This window comes from Sapajus apella, unplaced genomic scaffold (assembly GCF_009761245.1).
Source record: "Sapajus apella isolate SASKATOON/1434 unplaced genomic scaffold, GSC_monkey_1.0 scaffold24, whole genome shotgun sequence".
Taxonomy (NCBI): domain Eukaryota; kingdom Metazoa; phylum Chordata; class Mammalia; order Primates; family Cebidae; genus Sapajus; species Sapajus apella.
In genome coordinates, this window is record NW_022436964.1 from 25,969,857 (window position 1) to 25,996,245 (window position 26,389).

The following is a 26,389-nucleotide window of genomic DNA, read 5'->3' on the forward strand; positions in this document are numbered from 1 at the left end:
ATGTGGCTCCATGTATTTTAACAAATGCAGTGAAATCCGTCTTCTGGTGTCAATCTTGGAACCACTTATTTTGGTTTCATCTTGCTATTATTCATTTAGTTTAAGAGTTTTTTCTATGCAGTATGATGTGAAGGGCTCAAGAAATTCCCACCAGTATTGCTTTATGTAACTCAAACCTTAAGAGCAAATATTGTTCTCTCCTTGGAACCCTTTTTAATCTCAGATTATTCTGGAATCTACTTTATCGCCTCCATTTCTTCTGCTACTGCCACAATAGACTTCGTCCGTTCTCACGTAGATAATAACTTCCTGAATATGGATCTTGTGCCAGTTGAAAACAGATGGCATTTTTAAATTAGGATAATTTGGATAGAGCTTAATAAGAATCCTATTTACAAAAGTGTGGGCTGTATGTGGTGAAACCACAAGGAAGGTGTGATGGAGCCGATACCACCTCTAGACCTGCAGGGATGAGGGTAGGGAGCAGTTACCAACATGTAGAAGTCAGACATGAAGAAAGGGCCTTCTGGAGAGGAGCAGTGATCTCGGTGTGGGAGTCATAGGTAGCATAAGATGGCAGCACAGATGGAACTGTGAGGACAAACGCCTCTCATCTCCACCCTTCCCTCTGGTTGTCTAGGCTACAGTACCTATGGGACAAACCTCACCGGAAGCCCAAGTCCTTTGGAGCCTGTTGATGAACTCCATCAGGCTAGTTGCCAGGGTTAGGGTATAGGTTGGAAAAAGATAAAGAGTGACTTGAAAGGAAAAATAAAAGATATTTAGTTAACACTCTTATTCATACTTAAAAGAATGGGGTTTGAAATCAGATTTGAGTCCTATTCTCCATCTAGATGTATAATTCTAGACAAATCGCTCAACTTTTATAAATCTTGGTATCATTATCTGTACAATAGAGATAATACATTTTTCAGAGTTTTGTGGTTAAATGGCCTAACATACCTAGAGCCCATATTAATATGGCAGTAGCTCTCCTGTCAAATACAAAAATAAATCAACACACACTAACATGCTACAGTCATGCTGAGTTCTTCACCACTTGTTCTAACTGGTTATCTATTTTCAAACATATGCACTTTTAAAAGGGTTGTTCCCTCCAGTTAAGATTGATTTATCTTCCTACATCTCAACCCTGGTTTGCCTAGGAAACTCTTACTCATATTTTCCAATCAATGAAATATGATCTGAAGGCTTTCTCCAGCTTTTTAATTAAAAAAAAGCTGACCATTCCCTCTTTGTTCTTCCATAGCACATAGCACTCCACAAATCACACAGGCTGGGGGTGGCCTATCTTTTGGCTACCCTGGGCCACACAGAAAATACACTAACACTAATGATAGCCGATCAGAAAAAAAAAAGTTATAAAAAAATCTCATGTTTTTCATATTTTAAGACAGTTTATGAATTCTTGTTGGGCTACATTCAAAGCTGTCCTGGGCCTCACGCTACCTGTGGCCCACAGGATGTAAAGTATTAATTTAGATCATGCCTGGCTTCCTATACAACTATGAGGGAAGAAAAAAAGCTACGTCTGACAGATCTGTATCCTCAACAGGTGGTTCACAGCCAGTTTCCTAGTATTAAAAAAACAAAGTGAATGAATATATATATTTTTTTTTAATACAGCCTGACTCTGATGCCCAGGCTGAAGGACAGTGACGTGACCTCGGCTCACTGCAATCTCTGCTTCCTAGGTGCAAGTGATTCTTCCCCAGCCTCCCAAGTAGCTTGGTTTGCAGGTACCCACCACTGTACCTCGCTAATTTTTGTGTTTTTAGTAGAGATGGAGTTTCACCATATTGTCCAGGCTGGTCTTGAACTGCTGACCTCAAGTGATCCACCCGCCTCAGCCTCCCAAAGTGCTAGGATTACTGGTGTGAGCCACCACTCCCGACCAATGTGTATATGTATAAGTTTGCCACAATGTAAGGAAAGGGTTCAGTAACTTTATTCCTCTTTTCCCTAAGAGCAGATCAGACTGTGACAACTGATGCACAGTGGAGAGTAGAATGGCTCTGAAGAAGAGGTTCCCAAAAGAAACTCCGTCATTTTATAACTTCTCTGGGCAGTCTTGCTAGAAAACTCATTCATTCCAAGGTTGTCAAAAACACTAGAGTTAATTGATTTCCAGAGGAAAAATCAGTAGTTACTAGCTAACTATGACAAGTATTTCTCTGTATCTCATGTATTTGAATGATTTAAAATAAAGAGTTGAAACTCCAACATTTTCTGAAAGCCCAGCCAAAAGTTATACCCAACAATTGTTTAAAAACTTTATTCTGTTTTGTGACTAGGTAATGAATTCCTGTGAGTCATGAATCTATGCCTCAGGAAACAGCGCACAGGACAAAATCTTACTCTCACAATTGCCTCCATCCTCCCCATTTCCCCCCCTCACCAAAATCACACTGATTGGCATCTGTGTCCCTGCAAAATTTCCTTCTGCAAATACAAATGAATGGGACCATGTATATATTCCTATTCTCCACCTTTTTTAAAAAAAAGAATTCCATGCTTTATCAATTTTATGGGCCTTGCTTTTTTCACTTAAAGTAAATTAGGACGTATATTTTATCAGTAGATAAAAAGCTCCATCATATATTCAGCTTCATATTTTTATATTTTTCTGATATGCCATAATTTAACCAGAATTCTCCTGAAAATGATTTTTAAAACCCCTTTACCTATTAAAGAAATTATAGTAAGTTACTGTTTATGCATGAATTTGTATATAAGAGATACAACCATAGAATAGATTCCTATCAGTATGTGCAGGAAGGTCACAGGACAAATGAATCCTTAACTATCAGATATAGGGCCCAATTTCCTTCTTTGAGAATCAAAGCAGTTCGTGCTCCCATCAGCAATCTACAAGGTTGCTTGGGTGGGCCAACTTCTAGAATTTTGCAAATCTGATAGGTGAAAAGGTTTACATCGCTGCATTTCAAATGGCATTTAAAAAATTGTAAGGTAGGTTGAGCATGTTTTCATAAAATTTAAAGGACATTAGCATGTTTTTTGTGACTTTTCTGTTAATAGCTTTGCCATTTTTTATCTAAGTTGCAATTTATAACATTCTTTATTATCCTATGCATTTTCAAAATGAATGAAAGCCATTAACTACCTCAGCAAAACATTACTGTTCTGAGTTTTTAAAGCTTTTATCCCAAGCTTTTCTTGCACTCCCATGCATGAAAGCGGAACAGTACAAAGAGGTGCCAGAGTGCCCTCTGGTGGCATTGTGCTCCATTGTATCTTTCCTGCAGTGAGTCGGGGCAAAAGCTGAAGGTGGATATAGCTTGATGTCAGTCTTGCATAGGCTACTAGCCTAACCAAGTCTCCTTGGTCCTGAGACAATGTGGTAGTATAATCATACTCAAAATGAAGAAGTATTAGATCTGTTTTAATCCTTGAAGAACCAGGTGAGTACCTGGAACTTGTTAGATGTCCTAATAGGCAGGATTTATCTCCCTCTTATTTGTTGTAAAAGATGGTCTTGGAATATTTTGTCGGTGGGCTACAGTGGAGGTTTGTTATAGACAGTCAGGATCTGCTTCATTCTTCCCTGTACAGCAGTAAAATTAAAAGGGCTATCATCACTCTCTGTAATTCTGATTATTCAAATTATCACAAAGTCAGGTCACTAAAGAAGTTTGCAATTCATTCATTCATTCATTCACAAAATTTGAAATACTGTATTTAGTGTTCTAAGTATTTGTCATTTATGTTATTGAACAAATCAACAAAAATTACTGTCTTAATGGAGCTTATCTTCTAGTTGGAGGAGACAATGAACAGCAAACATGTAATCAGGCAAATAATATGCTATATTAGAAGATATTAGAAGATGTGGGTTTGTGGCTGTTAGATGGGGATATTTTAATTTAAAAGAGAAAAAGTGTAGTCATTTCAAGAAAGCAACATCTGAATAAGAATTAGAAGGAGGTACAGAAGCTAATTGTGCAGTTCTCTGGAGGAAGAGCCTTCTAGGAAGTAGAAACAGCCTTATGGCCATAGCATGCTTAGTAAGTACAGTAGACAACTGAAAAATCCCTTTTAGGATTAAAGGATTATTTTCTCAGCTGCTGGGAGTGGTGCTGGACTGCTAGCCCCAGCTCTCACCCCAATCTGCAAATTGCCTTAAGCTGTCCATGCTACTTCACCAAGGTCTTACTCAAGGGTAGCCTGAGCCCCATGACTGGTAGATATAGAGGAGAAAGGCCTAGCCTGTTAGCCCCAAGACAGAAAATATTCTTTTCTTTTAAACCTCTTTTCTTCTCTACTCACCCTTTGATGACCTCGTGTGATCTCAATGCTTATAATATCACCTATACCCTAATGACTTTCAAATTTATGCTTCTAGGCATATTTTTCCCTTAATCTCAGATTTATTTATCTACCTCCCTATTAGTTCAAATACCAAAGAGGATGCTAGATTGTAAACTAATCAAGATAATTTTAGAGGGGAGAAATTAGAGTACCTACACATATTATTTTCATGCACAAATAGGACATTTCTTAAAGTCAACCAGATTTACGTTGAAAAGCAAACCTTAATACAGTTCCAAAAATTGAAATCCAATAGACCATGTTCTCTGACCATGATTCAAATAAGTTGAAAATCAGAAAAAAAATGTACACACACACAAAAATAAATCTATACATACCTGAAAATTTAATTTTTGGTTATTTACATTTGTAAATAACCAAAGAAGTTAAAAAATTTAAATATGTTATAAAGTTTAAAATGATATAAATTAAATGAGATAAAAACTACCATATGTTAAAACTTGAAGAAGTCTTTTGGATCCTTTCCTACTTGTCATCCTTCACTTTCCCAAGCTGGATACTGTTTACTGAAGAGGACTTAAAAAATCTGCCATGCATACTAATCATTATCTTGCACCTTCTTCCTGAGACAGTATGGCCTTGTGCTTATTTTCTTCACTAGAACACAAACAGCTTAAACACAAGCAATTATACATCTTGCTCATTCCCAGCACTTGGCAAAATACCTAGAAAATAGGAGGTACTCAACACTTGCTTATCTAATGATTGGGTAAAATGAATGTATGGACAATTAACCATATTACAATAAGTAGAGTTGAGCGATCACAAAGCGCTAGGTATGGCTGAAAACATTTAGCCTAGCGGTGGGATGTTAGAGCTTCTAAGTTAAATTGTGTTGAATTAATCTAAAAAATTAACTCCTTTTTCAAAGTGCTGCAAAATAAACTTACAGAAAGAGTGCAGGGTTCAACAGCTGCTTGTCAGTCCCCGAAAGGGGACTTCTAAGGCTAGCTGTGACTTTTTGCCTGGATCTTACCAAGGCACATTCTTGTTTCAAAGGGAAATATTCTTTCCTTATTGCGGTCTCCAGGCCATTGCTCCCCAAACTCTCCTGCATTAATTCTGGCTTCTGGGAGTACAGCTTGATCAGAGGAAAAACTGGGAATTATCTCACGAAATACAGAGACCCTCTAATGCAGTAACAGACATCTAAGCTCTGAGAGCAAAATGTTTTACTTCAACCTATACCTAAAACATAAAGAGATTTTCATGAGAAAATTAGAGCAAAAACTCAAGTGGTTCCATTGAAACTTAAAATATGCTTTAATTGAAGCACAGCATTACATGAAGCAGAACTATGAATATGTGCTGACACATTATCATTTTTATAATGCAAATGACAGACTGAATGATCATTATATATATTAAAATTCTGATTTTGGAAGCCATGCATAGAGTTCTATTTGCTTGTGAAGATCAGAAAATGCCTGATAAAAATAAGATTTTTATCCCAAGAGCCCCAAAGTACCACAAAAAAAATGATCTTTTAAAAAAATAACTTGGAAGAACTGAAAAGTTGACACATTCCTTTATCATGTATTCCGACATGTACAAGAGGCTTATTCAGTAGAATGAGTAGTTCAACTATACAGATACTTTCTCAATTCGTTTTCAGTAAGGAACCTTGGAACATAATGGTAAATTTTAGGTAGCCCAATTCTTTTCTTGTTATATTTAACATGTGCTCTGGAGATAAAAAATACCATGGCATGTAGGTAATGAAAGGTCAAGTTAAATTTTCATTCTCATTCCTGGTTCTAAGAACTAAAATACTTGAAGTTAGCACTGTTGTGAGTAGTTCATCTTCCAAGAGACTTTTTCCTGTAACATGAACCTAAAAAAAAAAAGTCAAGTAATGGTGCCTACTAAGATTATTTTGTTAAATCAGCCACATCCGAAAGTGAATATATCTGTTTTTATATAGAACTAAAGCTTTGTTTTCTTCTTGACTTTATCAAGAAGGGAGATAGATGAAGAAGAAAAGTAAAAATGAAGACACAGGAAATAGGAGAAAGTTCAGAACATGAAGAGTAGTCAAGACTTTTATCTTTGATTATAAAATGTGTTACACTTGATTGCCTTGTGGAGGCCGGCTCATCATTCAGGATCTATTCACAATCACCTTCCTTTGAAGATGAGGCTATCCTCCCTAATGCACAGATTTTGTTCTACTACTATCCTTGTGAACTGCACTGCCATTCTCTGTCAACATGATTTTTACTGTATTTCAGTTTTTTAGAAGTATGACTGTCTTTCCTCATTAGATTGGGATATTCTAGGATAGAACGTATGTTCTTTATTGCTGTCACTCTTTTCTCCCCAAATCTGGCCTCATCCTATTTCACTCCCAGTAACAAACAATGTATGTGGAAAAAAGGAAGTCTTACTCAATGTTTGATGAATAAATGGCAGATGATGAACATTTTTAAAATGTAAGACATAAAGGATAGTAAAAGTTAAATTTAGAGGTAAAAGTCAAATACCTGCACACTTTTAGGCTCAACTCTTTGGTGATTGGTTTATATATCTGATGATGTAATATTCTGCTAAAACTTTTTTCCCCCAAAGGTAAAATTTTAAGGGTAAGTCTGCAATATTTAACCAAAACTCCAAGAAGTGAATTCACCTAATTTCTGTAATCCAAAGGCAGTAACTCTAGGAGCATTGTTAAAAATATTACAGAAAGGAGACTTATTAGCCTAACCCAAGAAATAGGTAGTATTGTATTAGATCTGATCTCAACAGTAGGCATAAGGGTGAAAAAGATTGAGACAAATTTTATGACAATGAAGAGATAATAGCAAAGAACAAGGTATGGCAATCATAAATTTTAAAAGCTACTTGAAATAAAAATAAAGCACTCAGTAGAGTTATCTAAATAAATTAATGTTACAGTGTAATGAGAAACACTACATGTGATGCAACATCAGGATAGGGAGCCTAAGATTTCTGTGGTGGGATGAAGGGTGAACAATACAAGAAAACAAGATGTATAGCAAAAATTGTAAGAATAGTTCATGTGTCTCAAAATCAGAGAAAGTTCAATTGTAAGGGGGAGAGATGGAAGCAATGATTTTCTGTTATGTTTAACGATCTCCTCCATGATCTGTGGAAAATATTCACTTAAAAGTGTTTCATTAGTACTTATGAATCTCTCATTTTTTATATTTTTGGCAAAATGCTAGCCATTTTCTAAACACTTTTCAGAGATTTTTAAACTTTAAACTAAAGCACAGCATCTTCCTAACCTTTGAAGCATTCTAAGACTTAAAAAATTATCTCCCACTAACAACTTCTTAAAAATTATTTGATGAAATCCATGTTCTGTGATGGTTTTTATTCTTAAGTTTAGTTGATTTTTACCAGTTATCAACAACTTACTGATTGGGATAATCACTCCTGTTTTCCTTCCTCAGTGTTCGTGGAGACATTTCTTCTTTGCAACAGCTCTAGTTGGGAGTTACTGATATGTTTTCTTAGGGATAATGCTACTCACATACCAAAGGGAAAATTCATATGACCTACACTAAGTCAATCACTACAACCAGATTCCTTGTCCTACCTACCTAAGGGGTAGGCATATCTGGACTTCTAAGCTTCCACTGGAAACTCTCATGAAAAAAACACTTTCTCATTCTTGATGAATGAGAAGGAGCAAGTGTGTAGCTTTAGTCATGTCTTATCTTCCGATCAGGTGTGACATCAACTTTAGACTGAAACCAACACTCTGAAGAGCAAATAGAGGTCAAAAAAAGGAAATTGGATCTTTGAGGACCCCACTGAGTTATTGGATCATGGCGCATCTGAAGCTGGTATTATCATAAAATTTGTTTGTAACGTCAATAAATTTCCCTTTTTCTTTAAGTCGATGTGAAATTGGTTTTTGGTTCCCGCAACCAAACTGTTTCCCTAAGTTTCACTCTTAAGGTAATTGAAGTATCTTAGTTATTCTTAACATATCATCACAGCCCAGCCCATAGATAACAAACACATTTCCTGTGTCACTCTTCAGGTTTCACTAGCCTCGTTTTTTGTCCCAGTTGTCACTGTGACAACGACCTTTGTGTGAACTGTGGCTGACTTTATGCTGACCTAACCTCATAATTTGTCTTAAACCTGTGCTGCACATCGCTCATCTTCTCTCTGGGACTTCCATGTGACATCCAGGTGGGGATGCTGTGAAATCCTGTTCAGACAGCACATATGTGCCATGTAGAATTGTGGGGAGTTTATTTCCCAAGAGGCACAACTTTGACAAATGAGCTAGGTAAGCTAGTGGAGAAATTTCTCTTTTCTTTCCTTGGAACAACTGTTTTAAAACCAAGTTTATTTGGGTTTCAAGAACAAAGTAGAGAATCAAACTGCCTTGTGTACCCCTGAATCAATAGTGCAGCTTCCTGTTCTTTTCTCCTCTTTTCCTTCCCTCTCTCCTATTACATGGGAGTATGGTCCCAAACAACAGTAGTAGCACATAGTTTCTGTTCTAGTTTCTGGAAAAACCAGGTTAAGGCATTTGAAATCAGGCATAGCAGAAGTAAGCTAACTTTAAAAATATAATTTGGGGGCTGGATTACTCACTGGTATGAAAGTAACAGATTCCATTTCAGGTGGTAGCTGAAGTGATAATCCATGGCCTGTAAATGCATCACAAGAACTAGGAATTGTCACCTCTGGTTAATTAGAATAAAATGTAGGAGGAAGGTGAAATATCTATATGTAGCCCTTTAATGATTCAGGGACAATGGAACTATAATGAGGTTTAGCTTCTATTAACTGAATTAGAAGCTTTGAGGGGGGAAAAAAAGTGACAGTCTGCAGGCATCCATCTCCAATCCAAGGCAAGCTGTAAAAGCCTAAGGGCCTCTATGGCAGTGTTTGAAGATATTCTTACCTCCTATAATTAAAAGGCCAACTGTGCTAAAAATGAGGCCTAGGTTTTAATTATGAAGGTAGTAGATCTGTAAGCAACACCATCTAGCCTTGATAAATCTATGTCAAAGCTATGGCTCTTACTGAAAAACACAAACAAAAAACAAAAACCTGTGAGAAACTATGTCCTAGAAAGGGAGATTTGAGTAGATCAAGAACTTTGAACTCATGAATTCCTCTGAATCCTCCTGTGAAAATCAGCACGCTCCAATGTGTTTGAGAAAAGTTTCTCCTCCCTTTGCCTGGGGAGCATACATGGATATTATCTCAGATGAATTCCTTACAAGTTAATGTTACTCTCCTCAACCTCCCTTCCGTCCAATAACCAGCGTAAGGTTTCAGTGTAGTTTGAGAGAGGAAGCATAATTCCACATCAGGAGGAAACAGATTATACACCCTAGGAATTGTAGTGCCGAGCTACTATTTATAGCAGGAAACAAAATTAAGTATGTGGCAGTCACTTGAGTTTATTAGACTAAGGTAGGGAAGCAATGTAAAGACTAGTATGAAGAGAATTTACTGACACCAAGAATTTACTCATGATTTAAATACAGTATGTGGGTAAGAACACCTGGCCTTGGCCCAAATATGTACACTGGAGTCACTCCCTGAAGATTGCACATAATCATGGCTTACAGGAAGTGAAGTAAAGATGCTAGAACATTTTTTGCTAAGTATTGAGGAAGCTCAGAGCCTGGGACGGTAGTAAAATTAGAATATATTTACCAGGTAAGATCTGAGAACTCACCACCTGACAGTTATGTACCTAGGAGACTCTAGAGGACACAATCCTAATGCAGTGAAAAAGTCCACTGGTGAAAGGAGAAATGGTAACTTAGAAAAGCTCACACATGGCCATGTTCTTTAGTCCTGGTTAAAGAGTTGGAGATTATTGGGATCTTTAGTGGAATTTTAAAATATAAGAAGCCAGATGACAGCACTTAAATCATAGAAGCAAGGTAGATATAAAAGATGTAAATTTTTTTTCTTTCTTTTTTTAATTGTACTTTAGGTTCTGGTGTACATGTGCAGATCATGCATCATTGTTGCATAGGTACGCATGTGGCAATGTGGTTTGCTGCCTCTATCTCCCCATCACCTACATCTGGCATTTCTCCCCATGTTATCCCTCCCCAAACTCCCCACCCCATGCCTGTCCCTCCCTTGGTCTCCACCAACAGAGCCCAGTGTGTGATGCTCCCCTCCCTGTTTCCCTGTGTTCTCATTGCTAACACCCACCTATGAGTGAGAACATGCAGTGTCTGATTTTCTGATTGTCCCTTCTTCTGTCAGTTTGCTGAGAATGATGGTTTCCAGATTCATCCATGTCCCTACAAAGGACATGAACTCATCATTGTTTATGGCTGCCTAGTATTCTGCATTGTCTTTATCAAGTCTATCATAGATGGGTATTTGAGTTGGTTCCAGGTCTTTGCTATTGTAAACAGTGCCGCTATGAACATACATGTGCATGTGTCTTTATAATAGAATGATTTATAATCCTTTGGATATATACCCAGTAATGGGATTGCTGGGTCAAATGGAATTTCTATTTCTAGGTCCTTAAGGAAGCGCCACACTGTCTTCCACAATGGTTGAACTAGCTTATAATCTCACCAACACTGTAAAAGTGTTCCTATTTCTCCACATCCTCTCCAGCATCAGTTGTCATGGTGCCTTGATCCATAGGCATTTTCGGCAACAACTGGGAAATGATAGTATTCCTAGGACCAAGAGGTAGATAAAACAAACAAGGGTGTTGTTCAATTACAAAATTGTTGGAATATAGAATGATGATAAGCAGAAGGCCAACATCATTAGCTACAACAGAAGATTGTTTCTCACTTGTTTTAACAATCAAGTTTGTTCACAAAATCCAGAGTCCAGTGGTTGAATGGGAGACTGGTTTTCCTGAGGAAGACCAACACTATTAACAATATATATAATAAATACTCTCTCTTTCCTAAAAAGTCCTTGCACCATTTTGCAAGGGTAACTATTCACTGGGGAACGGTGAATGCACAGAAATTAAAAAGACTGTTGGGAATAGGGTTTAAACACTGAAAATAAAGTACCTGTAACACTGTCATGAACCTCCAGTTAGAGTGAGGGCTATGAAGACCAGGAGAGAAATGTCTTCCAAACCCATCCCACAGGGTTTCTGATATGTTCACTTGTCTGGCAGCTATTTGCCTTAAAAATGTAAACATTTCTTAAACGCCTATATAAGAAAGACATAATTGGCAAGTAGAAGAGCTCCCATACAAATTCTCAAACTTGTGGGGTAAGGGACACTGTGGTAGCCAAAAAACATCCTATGCAACAATGAATTTTAGGTTGAAGTACAAAAATTAACCCCAACATCAAAGCCTTGAAAAATGCAAAGGTGGTGACCTACATCATACCTCCATTAGATTTACATGTTTTGTTTACACAAAACCCAAATGGATGGCTAATTTTATATGTCAGCTTGCCTGGATCATGGTACCCAGATAGGTGGTCAACATTATCCTGGACATTTCTGCAGCAGTATTTTTTGGATGAGATTGACATTTAAATCGGTAAAATTTATGGACACAGACTACCGTCCATAATGTGGGTGGGCCTCATCTTATCAGTCATAGGCATGAAAAGAACAAAAGACTGACGTCACCTGATCAAGAGATGAAAAGACTATATACTGGATATAGTGTACACCATTCAGGTGACAGGTGTACTAAATCTCAGAATTCAATGCTATAGAACTCATCCGTGTAACCAAAAGCAAAACTATAGAATTCATTCATATAACCAAAAACTCATACCCCAAAAGCTACTGAAATAAAAATTAATATAGAGGGAACTGAAGAAGGCCTTAGGACTTGCAACATCAACTCTTTTTTAGGTTTCAAACCAAATGACCTTGTCACCTGAGCCTCAGATTTTAGACTCCATTATCTCAGAACCCAATTCTTTAAAATCTGTGTTCATGTGTGTGCACATGTGTACACGCACGCACACACACACACACACACACACACACACACCCTTTAGGTTCTGCTTCTCTGGAGAATTCTAACACAACGATCAGCTACAATAACATTAAACAATGTATCATGCAGAACACAGTTATCTGTACTGGATCAAATTAACAGTCTGTGATATTGGTTTATATGACTTAGGCTCTCAGAGATCGCCTCAGTCCCATGCTCATTGTAACCACCACTGAAGGGACCAGTTTTAAACATATTTTAACTACTTTTTGCGGGTACCATCTGGCAATGCTTTATGCCATGGTCATGCTATATCTCTCTTACTTCCCGCCGTAGGGTTTTATTGACATACACCATATGACACACAGAAGAAATTGGCATACACATACTCAATATTGTAATCAGCCTTTGCAGCTGCTTTTTGTGTAAACTGGAGGATTTCTTTGCTATGCTTTTTTTTTTTTTCTTAAATCATATTTTTCCATCCATTTGCTACCTTTAAGGACTCTAGGTATTTAGGGCACTTGATTGAAAGATCAGACTGGGCACTATGGCTCATGCTGGTAATCCCAGCACTTTGGGAAGCCAAGGTGGGCAGATCACTGAGGTCAGAAGTTTGAGACCAGTCGGGCCAACACAGTGAAACTGTGACTCTAGAAAAAATACAAAAATTAGCTGGGTATGGTGTTGTATGCCTGTAATTCCATCTACTCCGAAGGCTGAGGCACCAGAATCACTTGAATCTGGGAGGTGGAGGTTGCAATAAGCTTAGATCGTGCCACTGCACTCCAGCCTGAGTGACAGATTGAGGCTCTGTCTCAAAGGAAAAATTGCGTGTGTGTGTGTGTGTGTGTGTGTGTGTGTGCACGCACGCGTGTGTGTATAGATCATTGTCCTATAAACAGTCTTACCAATAAATTCTTCTATTTAGAGAGTCATGTAATATAATTGTATCATCTTTTTTCTATTAACTTATTCTTTTTCCTATTATTTGCTATACTTATTCTAAAAATTACTTTAAACAACTTTAAATGTTGTTTTAACATTATGAAAATGCTCATATGAAAACTGTTAATAAAAACATTACTTATAAAATGTATAATCAGACAAATTTTTCATGGTTTAAAACAATATAAAATAATGCAAAATAGAAAATCTGTCATTTATGACAGCACAATATGAAATCCATGAATATTTATTGACTAGTTTTCTTTTTAGAAATGGAATACAACATCTATATAATAAACATCATTATACATATGAAGTAAATAGTAATCCTCCCTCCCACCTGAAACAAGCAGTTCCTTTTTCATAGCAATTTCTGTATCTCAGCAAGTTTATTTGCATATGGAAACATAGATTAATAGAGTACTAGATACAAGTAACTATACATACAATATAAGTAGAATTTTCCTTCAAAGGGCTATATTGATTAGCTAGAAAAATATTACAAAGAGATGAGATCAACTTACATCTTATTCAGAATGAGATTCGGAAACAAACGAAATTCAGTTTTAATATAAATCCTATTAAGATAAAGATGCCATTTCGGCTCACTTTATAAATAATTGGGCAAGTGAAAGGCCTCCACTAAAAAATGAAGATTATAGATCAAACTAAATACCAAAGTTTAGTGAAACAATGCATGAAGAAGACAGAGAGGCAATCTACTCCCATCATGTAGTAGACATAGAAAGCCTAACAGCTTAAGGTCCTCTGAAGTACTGACAGCAAGCAAAGGAAATTATCTCCAGTGTAACACTGGAGGGGGAGCTGCAATTGATAAAGAACAAATCAATGAATGAGTGAATAGGTAAATGAGTCGTAAATGGTAAAAGTGTAAAGTGACTACCATCCTAAAAGAAACCACAAGAACATAAAGAAGTAAAGGATATGTGTGCATTTAATCTATATTTTTTAAAAAAATTTTCTCTCTCTTTTTGGTTAACATTTTATGAATTTTAAAATAAAATCCTGTCTTCTTACATATCAATTTGGTACCCAACTTTACATTGGCCACAACACTGAACTCTGCATATTTGGGCTGTTAAGAGAATACTTATATTACTCTCAAAAAACAAAGATTTTTCCAAAACTGAATGTAACTACATGCTCCTGAAAAAGTATCAGAAGGCCTATTCAGTAAAGAGTAATCAAGCAATTTTTAAATTATAACAGGAATATTGGGGGGGGGGGATCTAAAATTGTACAAGACATTTGATGAAGGCCACATTTATTTGCAAATGAACCAACACATCACCTGCTGATCACATATTAAACTCAAGCTTTTAAAAAAGTTCCAGATTTTGCTTATATTTTAGAAGTGTCCAATCTAATATACAGTCCTCCATTCATCACATATTCCTTCGTAGAGGTATTTTTCTTGCCATCAACTTGAGTTACCTTTTGTTCTTTTTTGGGAAAGAAAATAATGTAAAAGAGATTGAGGTAAGGTTTACCTCAGCCTGATTAAAGCCAAACTTTACAAAACAAAACTACCAAATTGCTTAAAGTGTTACAAGACAAAATTAGAGTAGTGATTCAATTGAGACTGCGAGTCAGATGATCAGAAATATTTATTTCTGCATGAAACTGAAAGCTTTAAATAGTCATAAGTAGGTGCTACCTGAGTTCAGAAATCCTGTTCATTGTTTTTAATATGTGCTTATGGGTTTTCAAAAATCAGTGGATTATGTTTCAAGTGAGGAGAAACCCATAATATTAAAAATTAATACAGAATATATTAATGTTTCATTGTGTGTTTTATCATTTTGTCACACATTTGTATCCTTTTAAGTATCTAGTCTTCACAAATAGTTATTTCAGGTAATTGAGGTGGGACATAGGTGAATCAGACAAAGGAATGGCTCATAGGAGCTAGTTACCCAATAATTCAGACAGATCAATGTATTAGTATTAATAAAACACAAGTTAGAGAGCAATGAGATTATTTTCTAGCCCTAAAGAATCTAAATAACTATCTTCCCCATGTCACTAAAATAGAATACACATAAAATTCATAAATAAACTGTATTCGATATCAATTTTAAACACGTATTAGATGAAAAGAAAAGTGGATATTTATATTATAACTACCCATAAATGGTAGAAAAAGAAATCAGGGTCCCTAATTAGCTAAGGGTCAGACGTGAAAAGAGAGCATTGGGCTCAAGTTAAGTTGAAATTTGGATTTGAGAACCCCATATATAGCTGAAGCTCATGGATAATATACATCTAATTAAAATTTGTTTGAGAAAAAGCCTACTCACTGATGAAAAAAAGTATGCCCACTGTATTCATTTTGACTGTAAAAAATACCTCCCATATTAAAAACAAACAAACAAAAAAACACATAAAAAGTGATCCAGGGCTACTACTGTCCATGGGAATGTTAACAGAGGCAAAGAAAACTCCTTTCTTTAATATATCTCAAAAATCCAAAGCATATGCAATGCTCAGAAATAAAATCCTGACAAACAGTATACAATCTAAAATTACAGAAGACATACGATACTAACTTTAACAAGAAAGGAGCTGTAGAGATGCAGACAATAACACTTAAAATTATTAATGTTTTGAAGGAGAAAACGGATAAACAAGGTTTAATTTTGAAAAGAGCAAGCATATTTACAAAACAATTACAACACTAAACATCCAAAGATTTTTTTAAAAACATTGAAATTGAAATTAAAATTCAAAGGAAAGCAGAGAGAATACTTGCTATCTCATTCTAATGTCATCACAGCCATAGCAAAATAATAATAATAAAACTGTAAGCCAGTCTCTCTCATAAATAAAAAGCAAAAAACCTTAGCAAAACATTAGTGATATGGACAAACTAATCCTAAAATTTATATGAAGAGGCCTAAGATTCGTAATAGCTAACACGATATCAAAGCATAAGGTTGGAAGACTGTCACCACCTGACTTCAAGACTTACTCACAATTTACAGTAATCAAGACAGCCTGGTATTGGTGAAACAAAAGATACGTGGATCAACAGGATAGAAGATCAGCATCGTAAGACAAAGTGGGGAAAAAAATAGAAGAGAGATTTCTGAATCAGACCAACATAAACACAGTCAACTGATCTTTGACTAAAAAGCAAGGGCAATTCAATGGAGAAAAGATATCTTTCGGCACATCCTGGAGTGACTGGAAGTCTATTTGTGTTTGTGTTTCAGACAAGAATCCTGACACAGAGCTTACACCTTTCATAAAGCATAACTCAAAATACATCAAACACCCAAATATTAAGTCAACTCTAAACAACTAGAAGATACACAGGAGAAAATATAAGTGACTTAAGTTTGGCAAGAAGTTTTCAGATACAGCACCAAAAACAATCTACGAAAGAAAAAAGGATACATTAGACTTTATTAAAAACTTATGCTGTGGCTGGGCGTGGTGGCTCATGCCTGTAATTCCAGCACTTTGGGAGGTTGAGGCAGGTGGATCACCTGAGGTCAGGAGTTCAAGACCAGCCTGACCAACATGGTGAAACCCCATCTCTACTAAAAATACAAAAAATTAGCCAGGTGTTGTGCCCAGTGCCTGTAATCTCAGCTACTCAGGAGACTAAGGCAGGAGAATCACTGGCACCCAGGAGGCAGAGGTTGCAGTGAGCCAAGATTGCGCCATTGCACTGCAGTCTGGCGACAACAGCAAAACTCCATCTCAAAAATAAAAATAAAAAACTTATGCTGTGTAAAATAATCAATGACAAGCCACAGCTTGGGTCATTTATTTGGAAAACACATATCTGCCAAAGAACTTTTATCCAAAAATATACAAAGGACTTTTAAAACTCAGCAATAAGGAAACAAACTAATTTAAGATGCATAAGACATCTGGACAGATACTTTAAATATACAGATGGCAAAAATATTAAATTATGCTCAGTATCATAAAACCTCACACCTATTGACACTAATATACCTATTAGAAGGGTGAAAACTAAAAATACTGACAATAGCAAATGCTAGTGAGAATGCAGGGCAGTAGGTGGGAATGCATATGGTATAGCCACTTTAGAAAACAATTTGGTAGGCTCTTACAAAACTATACATCGTCTTACCATTTAATAAAACAATCATGCTCCTGGGTATACACCCAGTTACTTCAAAAAGTTGTGTTCACACCAAAACCTTCCTGCAAAAGTTTACAGCAGCTTTATTCATAATTTCCAAAAACAGGAAGCAACTAAGATGTTCAACAGGTGAATGGACAAGCCAACTGTTGTATAGTTATATAATAAAATATTATTAAGCAATAAAAGGAAACAGTCTATCAAGCCACAGAAATCTTAAAAGTACCTTCGATGGCTAAGTGAAATAAACCAATATTGAACACTGACATATTTATGATTAAAATTGTTATTCTGGAAAAGGCAAAACTTATAGAAAGAATAAAGCGATCAGTTGTTTCCAGAGCCTTGAAAGGAAAGAAAAGGGGTAAATAGGTAAAGCACAAGGGGTTTTTGGAACAGTAAAATTATTCCAAATGATGTAATGGTGGATACATGACAGTACATATTTGTCAAAACCCATGGAATTTTATAGCACAGAGTAAAACTTAATGTATAGACATTTTAAAATTTTAGCAGGTTGGATGACCCTAGAAAAAGCATACTGCAACAAGAAAATCTATCTGTATTACAAATATATGAAAAATCCTCACTGAAGAGGATGAGGAAGAAAGATGCTGACCTAAGTAACTTTGAAAATAAGTCTGTAATGCTAAACACAAAAGGAGGCACACAAAAACAGTGTACTTGATAAAGTTGTTTTCCATAGGGTACAGGTTAGCAGTGTGATATCGCTATATGAATATCGGAATGAAACAACTAAATAAATGGATAGCAGATAGTGAGAACCAGGAATGAGCTTTTTCAGATAAGCAAGAAGAGGAAGCTAGGCTGACACATGTGATGATGGATTAGAGTTGTAGACATTGGTATGAACTCATGCTTAATACACAGATGTTTACATAGAGATATTTTAGAGAGATGTGTCTATCCATGGGTTACTATTAAGCATATATACTCTTTGCTCTGTCTGCCTAGAGGGCCTAGAAGAAATGGCAGACAGTAGCAATAAACATGCCTAGCACCCTGATTCTGGTTTCTAATAACATTCTCTAATAAAAGAAATTAGGGCTCCTTAAATAAATGACTGATTCTAGGTCTGAGGCAGGAAATATACATTGGAACAACCTGTAGTGGCAGAATATAAGGATATATTCAAAAAATTAAAAAAACAAAAAAAGAACTCATTGATGGGGGTATGTCAAAGGAGCCCAGGAGCAACTGAGATAGCTTCCAATGGCCAAAGCTGTGACAATATGAACAACAAAATAAGAAGTGAAGAGGCAAACCATCCATGTAGAGTAATTCCAAGTAACGTACGTAGCTACTCTATCTCAATAAAGTGGAGCATAACTTTCTATTCCTGAGGTGTGGTCTTATGTAGGGACTTGCTTCCAAGAGTACAGTATGGAAACTGGGGACAGGAGGAGACAAACTTGACAGTGCAGAAACCTGACACACACTACGTCAGCCAGCTGATCAAGGCCACTATCAGTATGATAGCATGTACCTTTAATGGGATGAGATGAAAATGGTACTTTACCTCCGTGGTCTGTCCTCCCTACAACCAATTATCTTCATTTTACATTGAGGAAAAACACAAGACGCATTCAAACAACGGGGCAACTTGCAAAATATCTGACCGATCAATACTCAACAATAAGTTGAATTCTGAATAAGAGAATTCAGAAACTGTCACAGCCAAGAGGAACCTAAAGACACATAACTAAATATCCATGGACATTCATCAAAAACTAAGAAAATACAAATAAAATATGGACTTCAGCTAATAATAATGTATCAATATTTCTTTATTAACTGAAACAACATGACCTATTAATGCAAGATGTTCCTAAGAGGTGACGTGAGTGTGCAATATATGGAAATTATCTGTACAATTTTTACATTTTTCTAATTTAAAATTTTTCAAAGAAATTTTTAAAAATCCTTTCAAAAACAATTGCAATGGCAGGAACTCAAGGAAGAAGAATTTATACAAAGCCTATCAGTTATTTGGTTGAGTAAGTTATTCACATTTTAAACTATAATTTACATTTAGTTGCACAGAGGAACATAGGTATCTTAGAATAAAAATATAAATTCAGGCTTACCTGCTTGAAACTAATTTAATTTCCCAAATAAGTTTAGCCTATAATTTCTATGACATTTCTATGTGAAAATTATTTATCATAGATTAGCAGATGCTCCAGATTGGAGTAACAGGTATTAAACTCATCTATCCCTACGTTCACTTTCCCTTTACAAAATGTCATTGCTCTGAAACTTTCTTAATTTGCATTCATATTGTCATCACTTGTTTCAAGATTTTAAGAACTGTATTAAAAAGCAATTCTTTTTACATTACTTTTTTTTCCACATGGGAAAAGATGCAGATTAATCATATATGGCTTTAATATTCTTCTCAGTTAGGTTTAATATTAACACTATTATTTTTCTCATTATTATTATGCCAAATAAGGACTTTACGTCTCTTCTCTTTCTGGTACACCTAAAATGCTGGACCCACTAAGAAAGATAAACCCAAAAAATGATGAATAGAAGTCTGGAGTTTACTTGGGAGATCCCTTTGAATATAATTCTACTGTCTAAAAGCAAATTATTTACATACTATGAATTAATCTGGAAACCACACTGAACTAAAGAAGTATTACAAGATTTAAGAATTTTCACCATCTACTGCTTCAACTGTATGCCCATATATCCTTATATATATATCCTTGCTATATATAGCAAGGTACAATGCTAAATATAGTCATATTATATGTTAAGAAAACAGAATAAACTGTAACCAGAAATACTGGATGTATTCTGATATCCATCACTGAACTTTAACTGTCTCACATGTACAGTCAAGGTCAAAGTTCAGATATTATCCCTAGAGTTAGAATTATATAAGGTCAAGGGATATTACAATGTCTCCACCTTTCAACTGTCATTTATATTTTCATTCAACATTTATTGAAGCATTTATAGATGTAGGAGACGTTAAGATATCATTTCCCTTAAAACTCACATAAATAGCAAATCATATATATAATAGCATAGTATAATGTGCTAAGAGTGATGGAGGCCTATGTAGACATAGTACACTGTGGCAAGAGCAAGGAAAAGATACTATGCAATAGATACACAGCAGCATAAGGTATTCTAACTAGCTAGGAGGCTTTAAAAATACAACAATGAAATGGTGAATATAGAAGAGAGGGCATCCCAGGTAAAAGGGATAGCATGATCAGAACAGGAAGATAAAAAGCATCACGTGTTCCAGGAGCAATAAGTAGTTGTGTCTTCCTAGAGCATACATTTTGAGACAGAAAAGACAGAAAAGTGATAGAATATATATAGAGAGTGTCGTGTTGAGGATCTTAACCTTAACTCATGATTGTTATCCATTAAAAATGTATCAATATAAATTGTAACAGCTATTACCGGTTATATTCTTTGAGGGCTTAGCATGTGTTTTATCTTAACCCTCAAAACCCCTGTTATCAGTGTAGGACCCATATCTCCTTTCAAAGATGAATTAAAACTAGGTTAAATGAATAACTGATATCATTTGTATATACATACATATGCATATATTTAAAATGTATTTATTTAAATATACCTCACAGGCAGATACATACTCTCTTCTTTCAAGAATAAGGATTACTATATTTTTCTTGCTCTATCAAAACTTGGAATTAGAACTTTCAAAACCAAGAAATGTGAGGCAGGAACAACATGCTTTGATCATCTTCTCCTTGTTTAACAATAGGCAATGCATTTGCTGAAACAGTGGTTTTTAATAAATAACCAAAATTGAGAACAAGAAGAATAATTTCTTATGGACCTTCTGTTTTGAATTTTTATTTAATATGATAAAGTCTGTTCATTTGTATACAAGGTTGAAAGTTCCCAGGAGCATTAGTAAAGATTCATTCAAGGACCATTAAATGAAGCTAGCTATTAGCAATTGGTGTGCTTCATTTTGGTAGTTAAATACTGAAGAAGACTATTTTTGCCCTGACAGTGATGACTTAGCTGACAGTACAATGTGGGCAATGTTATGACAGAGTGTGGGAAGCAGGATGCTGGCAACACTGAGGGCAATTCCATGCCTTCACTTACTCTAACAATAAAATAAGATGATGAAATAAGGCACTCTAATACAGTGCCTGGCAAATATGATATTCAATTATAAAAACGTAACTACATTAAAATTTAGAAGTCACAGTCCATTAACATGCAAAACAAAATTATCATATATGTCTCTTATTAGTCATGGTATTATTTCCACTAGTGCTTTTAAAAACAATTTCATAGAGGTTTCAGGTGATGAACATGCTAATTACCCTAATTTGACACATCCATTTATACAATTATGTATCAATTAAAAAATAAGAAAAAGAATTTCATAGAAAATATCTTAGAATCAGGTAGAAGAAAAGAATATGTAGAAACAAGTATAAGCAAATTTTAGTTCACCTAAGTTGCAGAACATCCTGGGTTTTGCTTCTGACAGCAGAAACAACTTTATAAAAAGTTGATGATTAAAGAAGACTGTTAGCTTTCTAAAATCACAAACCAAGCAATGAAGCACTGAACATATAAAAAGTGTATCAGAAATTTAGGATTGGTCAAGTTATCCTAGGAGAAAGAAAAGCATGTTAAGCTTGAGGTTCATTTTAAGACAACCAAAGTGAGAAAGTGGTAACAAATAAACAATAAGTTATAGAGAAACACAATAAAGGAAGCTAAAGGCAGTAGTTAAAGAATTACCAACAAAAAAATTGATTTTCTATCCATCCAGCTATACAAGTCCTTTATCAAGAAAATTGGAGTGAATATAGGTTGAACATACTGAACCTTATATAAATGTTCTCACTTGCCTGAGAACATTTAAAGCACAATCCATTCAAACATTAAGCCATTAAGCCAGAATCCATTCAAACATTAAGCCAGTCAATGTTTAGAAAATTGTCTTTGTAAACTCGGCAGCCCTTTTTTTCTACAACTGCCAACGTTATTTCAGTTGTCTTAAAGCTATGATTAAAAGTAGACAAATACTATGTCAATTCAGCCACCTTTTATACCTCATTCTGCATAAACTGTCTTATGCTCTAATTATATATCCCTATCTTGTCACCTCAGATGAAGCTGAATGTCTCTTGCTGGCTGAAACTACACATTCAACAAGTTTCCTATTTATATATCTGACTTAGAATCTTAGTGGAAATATACGAGCTCAATAAAGATTGTTCCCAAAATAAAAGAAAATATAGTAACACGATTTTCAAGTTGTAATGCACCATAACTTGAGTCAAGTAACTGAATGAAAATGAATAAACTGACAACACTAAAAATATAATGGGAGTCTATAACGGCCAAAAAGTAACAGTACAGTGGTACTTTTACAGTAGTACTTTATATAGTGGTACTATATACAATAATAGTATTCAAAGATATCTGATGGGCCTAGGGATGTATAAAATATTTCTTATTACCGCCAGCTAATTTGAATTTAGCAAGAAGTTTAGTAGAAAAGTCAATCAGGCAGATAGAATGTCTTGTTTTTATAAAATGTTTTAAAAAATCTGTAATACAATACTGAGATATATAAACAATCCTTGTCAAATTCAGATAAACTTATTTGACTCCTTTAAACTGAATCATATGCATCTAAATTTCATTTTCTATTACTAAGATCTAAAACTTTAAGACTATTTGCCACTCAATAGATCCCTCTAAGTCCCATTAACAGTAATTGGAATTCTATGGGCACTGAGAAAAAAGAAATGCCTCTAAGTGTAAACAGTTTTCTCCTTCATAATTAGGCTCTGCTTTCTACTCAATTTTTTATGTTTGATGTTTTAATTTCTTCAATGAGAATGACTCGATTGTAATGGAAACCAGACTGTAGCATCATTGAATAAATCAAGGAAATAAAGTGGCAATATCACTTTCCACGAAGATAGAGTTTATTTTTATTAAAAAGGCAGCATGAACTATGTAGTCAAACAATGAAATTTGGGTAGGTAGAGCCAGTTGATGTTTAAACGTGTAACAGTCTTCCTTTTTTGGAAGGAAGGGAATTAATGAAAACCCCAAATTCAAATCAAGATAAAGCAATTATCAACTGAACGCTTTAGAGGTGATATATATAGATGAACTTACGGCTTCAGTTTAGTTCCTGAAGGGTACCATGCACTATCTCACGATAATTAGAAAGCTGCCAAAGCAACACTGAGGACTAAACACTTGGATTCACAAACAAATTAAGCCCAAGTGAAGTTCTTACTTAAAATGATTCTGCTTGTTCCAAAAGGAAACAAACAATGTCCCTGTTTCCATTATTATGAGCATTTTTTTCATGCATATATATATATGGCACATCAGAGATTTGAAGTGTGTGTGAGCATGAGACAAAGAGACCGGGGTGGGGGGCGGGGGGCGGACAGAGGGGCCTATATGGACTTTTGAAATTTAACCATAAATATATCTATTTCAGTTTGAGGGTTTCTCAAATTGGGGGAAAAAGGAATCATCTATCAAATATTTAACTGCTACTAGGACAATAAGTAACGTGATTGGCGGCTTGTTAGAAACATGTGCTCTACTTTAACATGCATGACATATGTTGAAGACAGGTGCAGGTCATGGGGTAAATATGTTGCTTAAGATTTAGAAAAGTTTTGAGAGAATGAGAATGTTTTCTTTCTGTATAATTCCACATGTATTTAAGGATGTAGAGTAAAATCTAAAGAAGCTTAGTAGGATAGGACAATAATTGTCTTAGCAGGAAAAAGCAGAAAATTACAACTTAATCATGACTCATAGTGGAAATGTGAGTAAATCCTCTTGATGTGGGTTAGGAGTGGGGCAACCCTGCTTTTCCATTAGAATCTTACAATGGGTTTGATTGTTTTTAGTTTATAAAGTTTTTTTTTTTAATATTTAGTTTATACACCTATTTGAACTATGGTTAGCAGGCTAGATGATATTCACATTTCTTCAGGAAAAATATATTCGTTTTTATCTCTATTGCTTATGACTTACTGTTCAAAAGTCAAACATTTTAAAAATATAATCAACAATAAAGGCTTAGTTTGTCAAGATAAATATGGAATTTGCGTTGTGTTCAAAACCAGGAAGTAAAATGTGTACTCCAAGATCTAACTCATTTTTTTCATTTGAAATATAAGGAAATAAATAATACTTATTTTTGTTCTGGTTTCTCTTCTCACTTGGAAAGGAAAATATGTCCATTAAAAAATAGGATGCTAACAAAAATTCATAATTTAATTTGGGTATTAGGATTCTAACTTATTTCAACAATATGTAATAAAAGAAGTCTGTCATTTACAATAGACCTTCAAATGAGGACACACACACACACAATGACAGAGTCCAAATTAGCAAATTTTTCACAATGTGAATTAATTCAAACTGCTCTTAAAAATTGAAAGAATATTAGTTCTGGAAATGCTAGAACCATACAATCATGAAAAATAAAAATAAAAATACTGTGGAACCTCAGGGGTGGTTGTCAATTTTACTTCGGAGTAAATGGAACAGGTGTATTTAAGAGAAGGAAGAGGGAAGACTTCTAAGAAGTAATGATATGTGAGTTGGTTGTTAAATGAGAGAAGGCTTTCAAAAAGGAGGAAACTCTTGAGGCAGGTCTAAAGACATGATAGTCATGGATTAGCAGAAAAGGGAGCAGGTCAGGATGGACTTAGAGCACTCCTCGGGGACAGCAGGTGATGTTAGGCAACGAGTTTGAATATGTAGACAACAGGTCAATTCAAAAATACCTTATGCTGTGCTAAGGAGTCAGAGCTTTCTGTGACTCTAACAGTATTTATTAAAGAAAGGCTATTACCTACTCTGCTTTTTCTCCTCTGACCTACCACTTGTTTCCTATGAATTCTAAGAGACTAAGAACTTAGTCTCTGGAGCCACACAGATGTGAGTTCAAACATCTGCTTTTAACTTTGGGCTGTGTGACTTGGGTAAGTGTTTTAAGCTCCACCACTCTTCAGATTTCTCAATTGTTAAGTGAAGTATTAATAGTACTTATGCTAGTTTGTCAAGATTAAAACTTACAGCTCTTGAAAATTATCTAAGACAGCCTGACATACAGTAAGTGTACAATGAATACTATTTATGCTTATTAGCATGTCTTTCCTTAGTGAGCATGTTGTGTGAAATATCAACAGATAATTGCATGTATGTATGCTGTCTTTTGTTTGCTTTCGAATATATTGCTAAACGCAAGCACCAAAGTCAGTTTCTTATTACTTGTTTTAGACAGGCTTGGGATTGCATGGAAGCATGCTGTTTTCCCCTTTGGTATTTACACATAGAGAAACTATGCCCTTGACTCTGCTGGCTTTTGGTTTTTTAATAAAGGATAAAAGGAGCCCATCTTAAATTGACAATTCTAAGTTCATATTGTCATATTTACTCAAATCTTCAGACTTTCCAGGTACATAGACGTAGTGATTTTTTTTTTCCTTGTGACACATCCAATGTCCTTCTCAACGTAAATTTTACTAAAACTGTTTCTAACTTAGGCATGTGCCATGGCAGCAAGGAGTTACCTTATCAGTAAAATCTCTTGCTTCCATTGTAGAGCTAAGGGGTTTCAAAGTGAGTAACAAATAATTCTTCATAAAAGGCTCAGCTATTAAAATAAGAATCTCCACAACAAGAGTATCACAAATCATTTTAAAAAGATATGTCCTGCTTATTATCTGAATTCACTTAAGTATGTAGTCACATTGAGCCGTGCAAACTGTTTTAGAAAAAAAGTCATGAATGGGGTTAAGTAGCGTTGGGACAAAGTCCATCATCTGAATGATGGTATATTTCAGTTGTAGACTCCTTCAGTCATTGTTAACTGCTCCTAAGGAATCATGGAGAAGGGAAAAAGATTAAAAAAAAAAAAAAAAAAACTTAGAAATGCTTTAGACATACCTTAGAGGAAGAGAAGAAAGGACACTGGCTGTTTCTAACCATTAACAGA

At 35.3% G+C, this 26,389-nt stretch overlaps 1 protein-coding gene across 42 annotated transcripts in view; it reads right to left on the reverse strand.

Annotated features, from left to right (window-relative positions):
- The window catches only part of PTPRD (protein tyrosine phosphatase receptor type D), a 2,321,819-nt gene that overhangs the window by 1,612,713 nt on the left and 682,717 nt on the right, over positions 1–26,389 (reverse strand). The window contains exons 1-2 of one of the 42 annotated variants that reach the window (XM_032290725.1): positions 19,058–19,068; positions 1,769–1,776 (exon numbers count right to left, since the gene is read on the reverse strand). The exons of the other annotated variants lie outside the window; for them this stretch is intronic. The gene's annotated coding sequence lies outside the window, so the exon portion shown is untranslated. Of the gene's footprint in view, positions 1–1,768; positions 1,777–19,057; positions 19,069–26,389 lie in introns of those variants that run through there. 42 annotated transcript variants of the gene reach the window in all.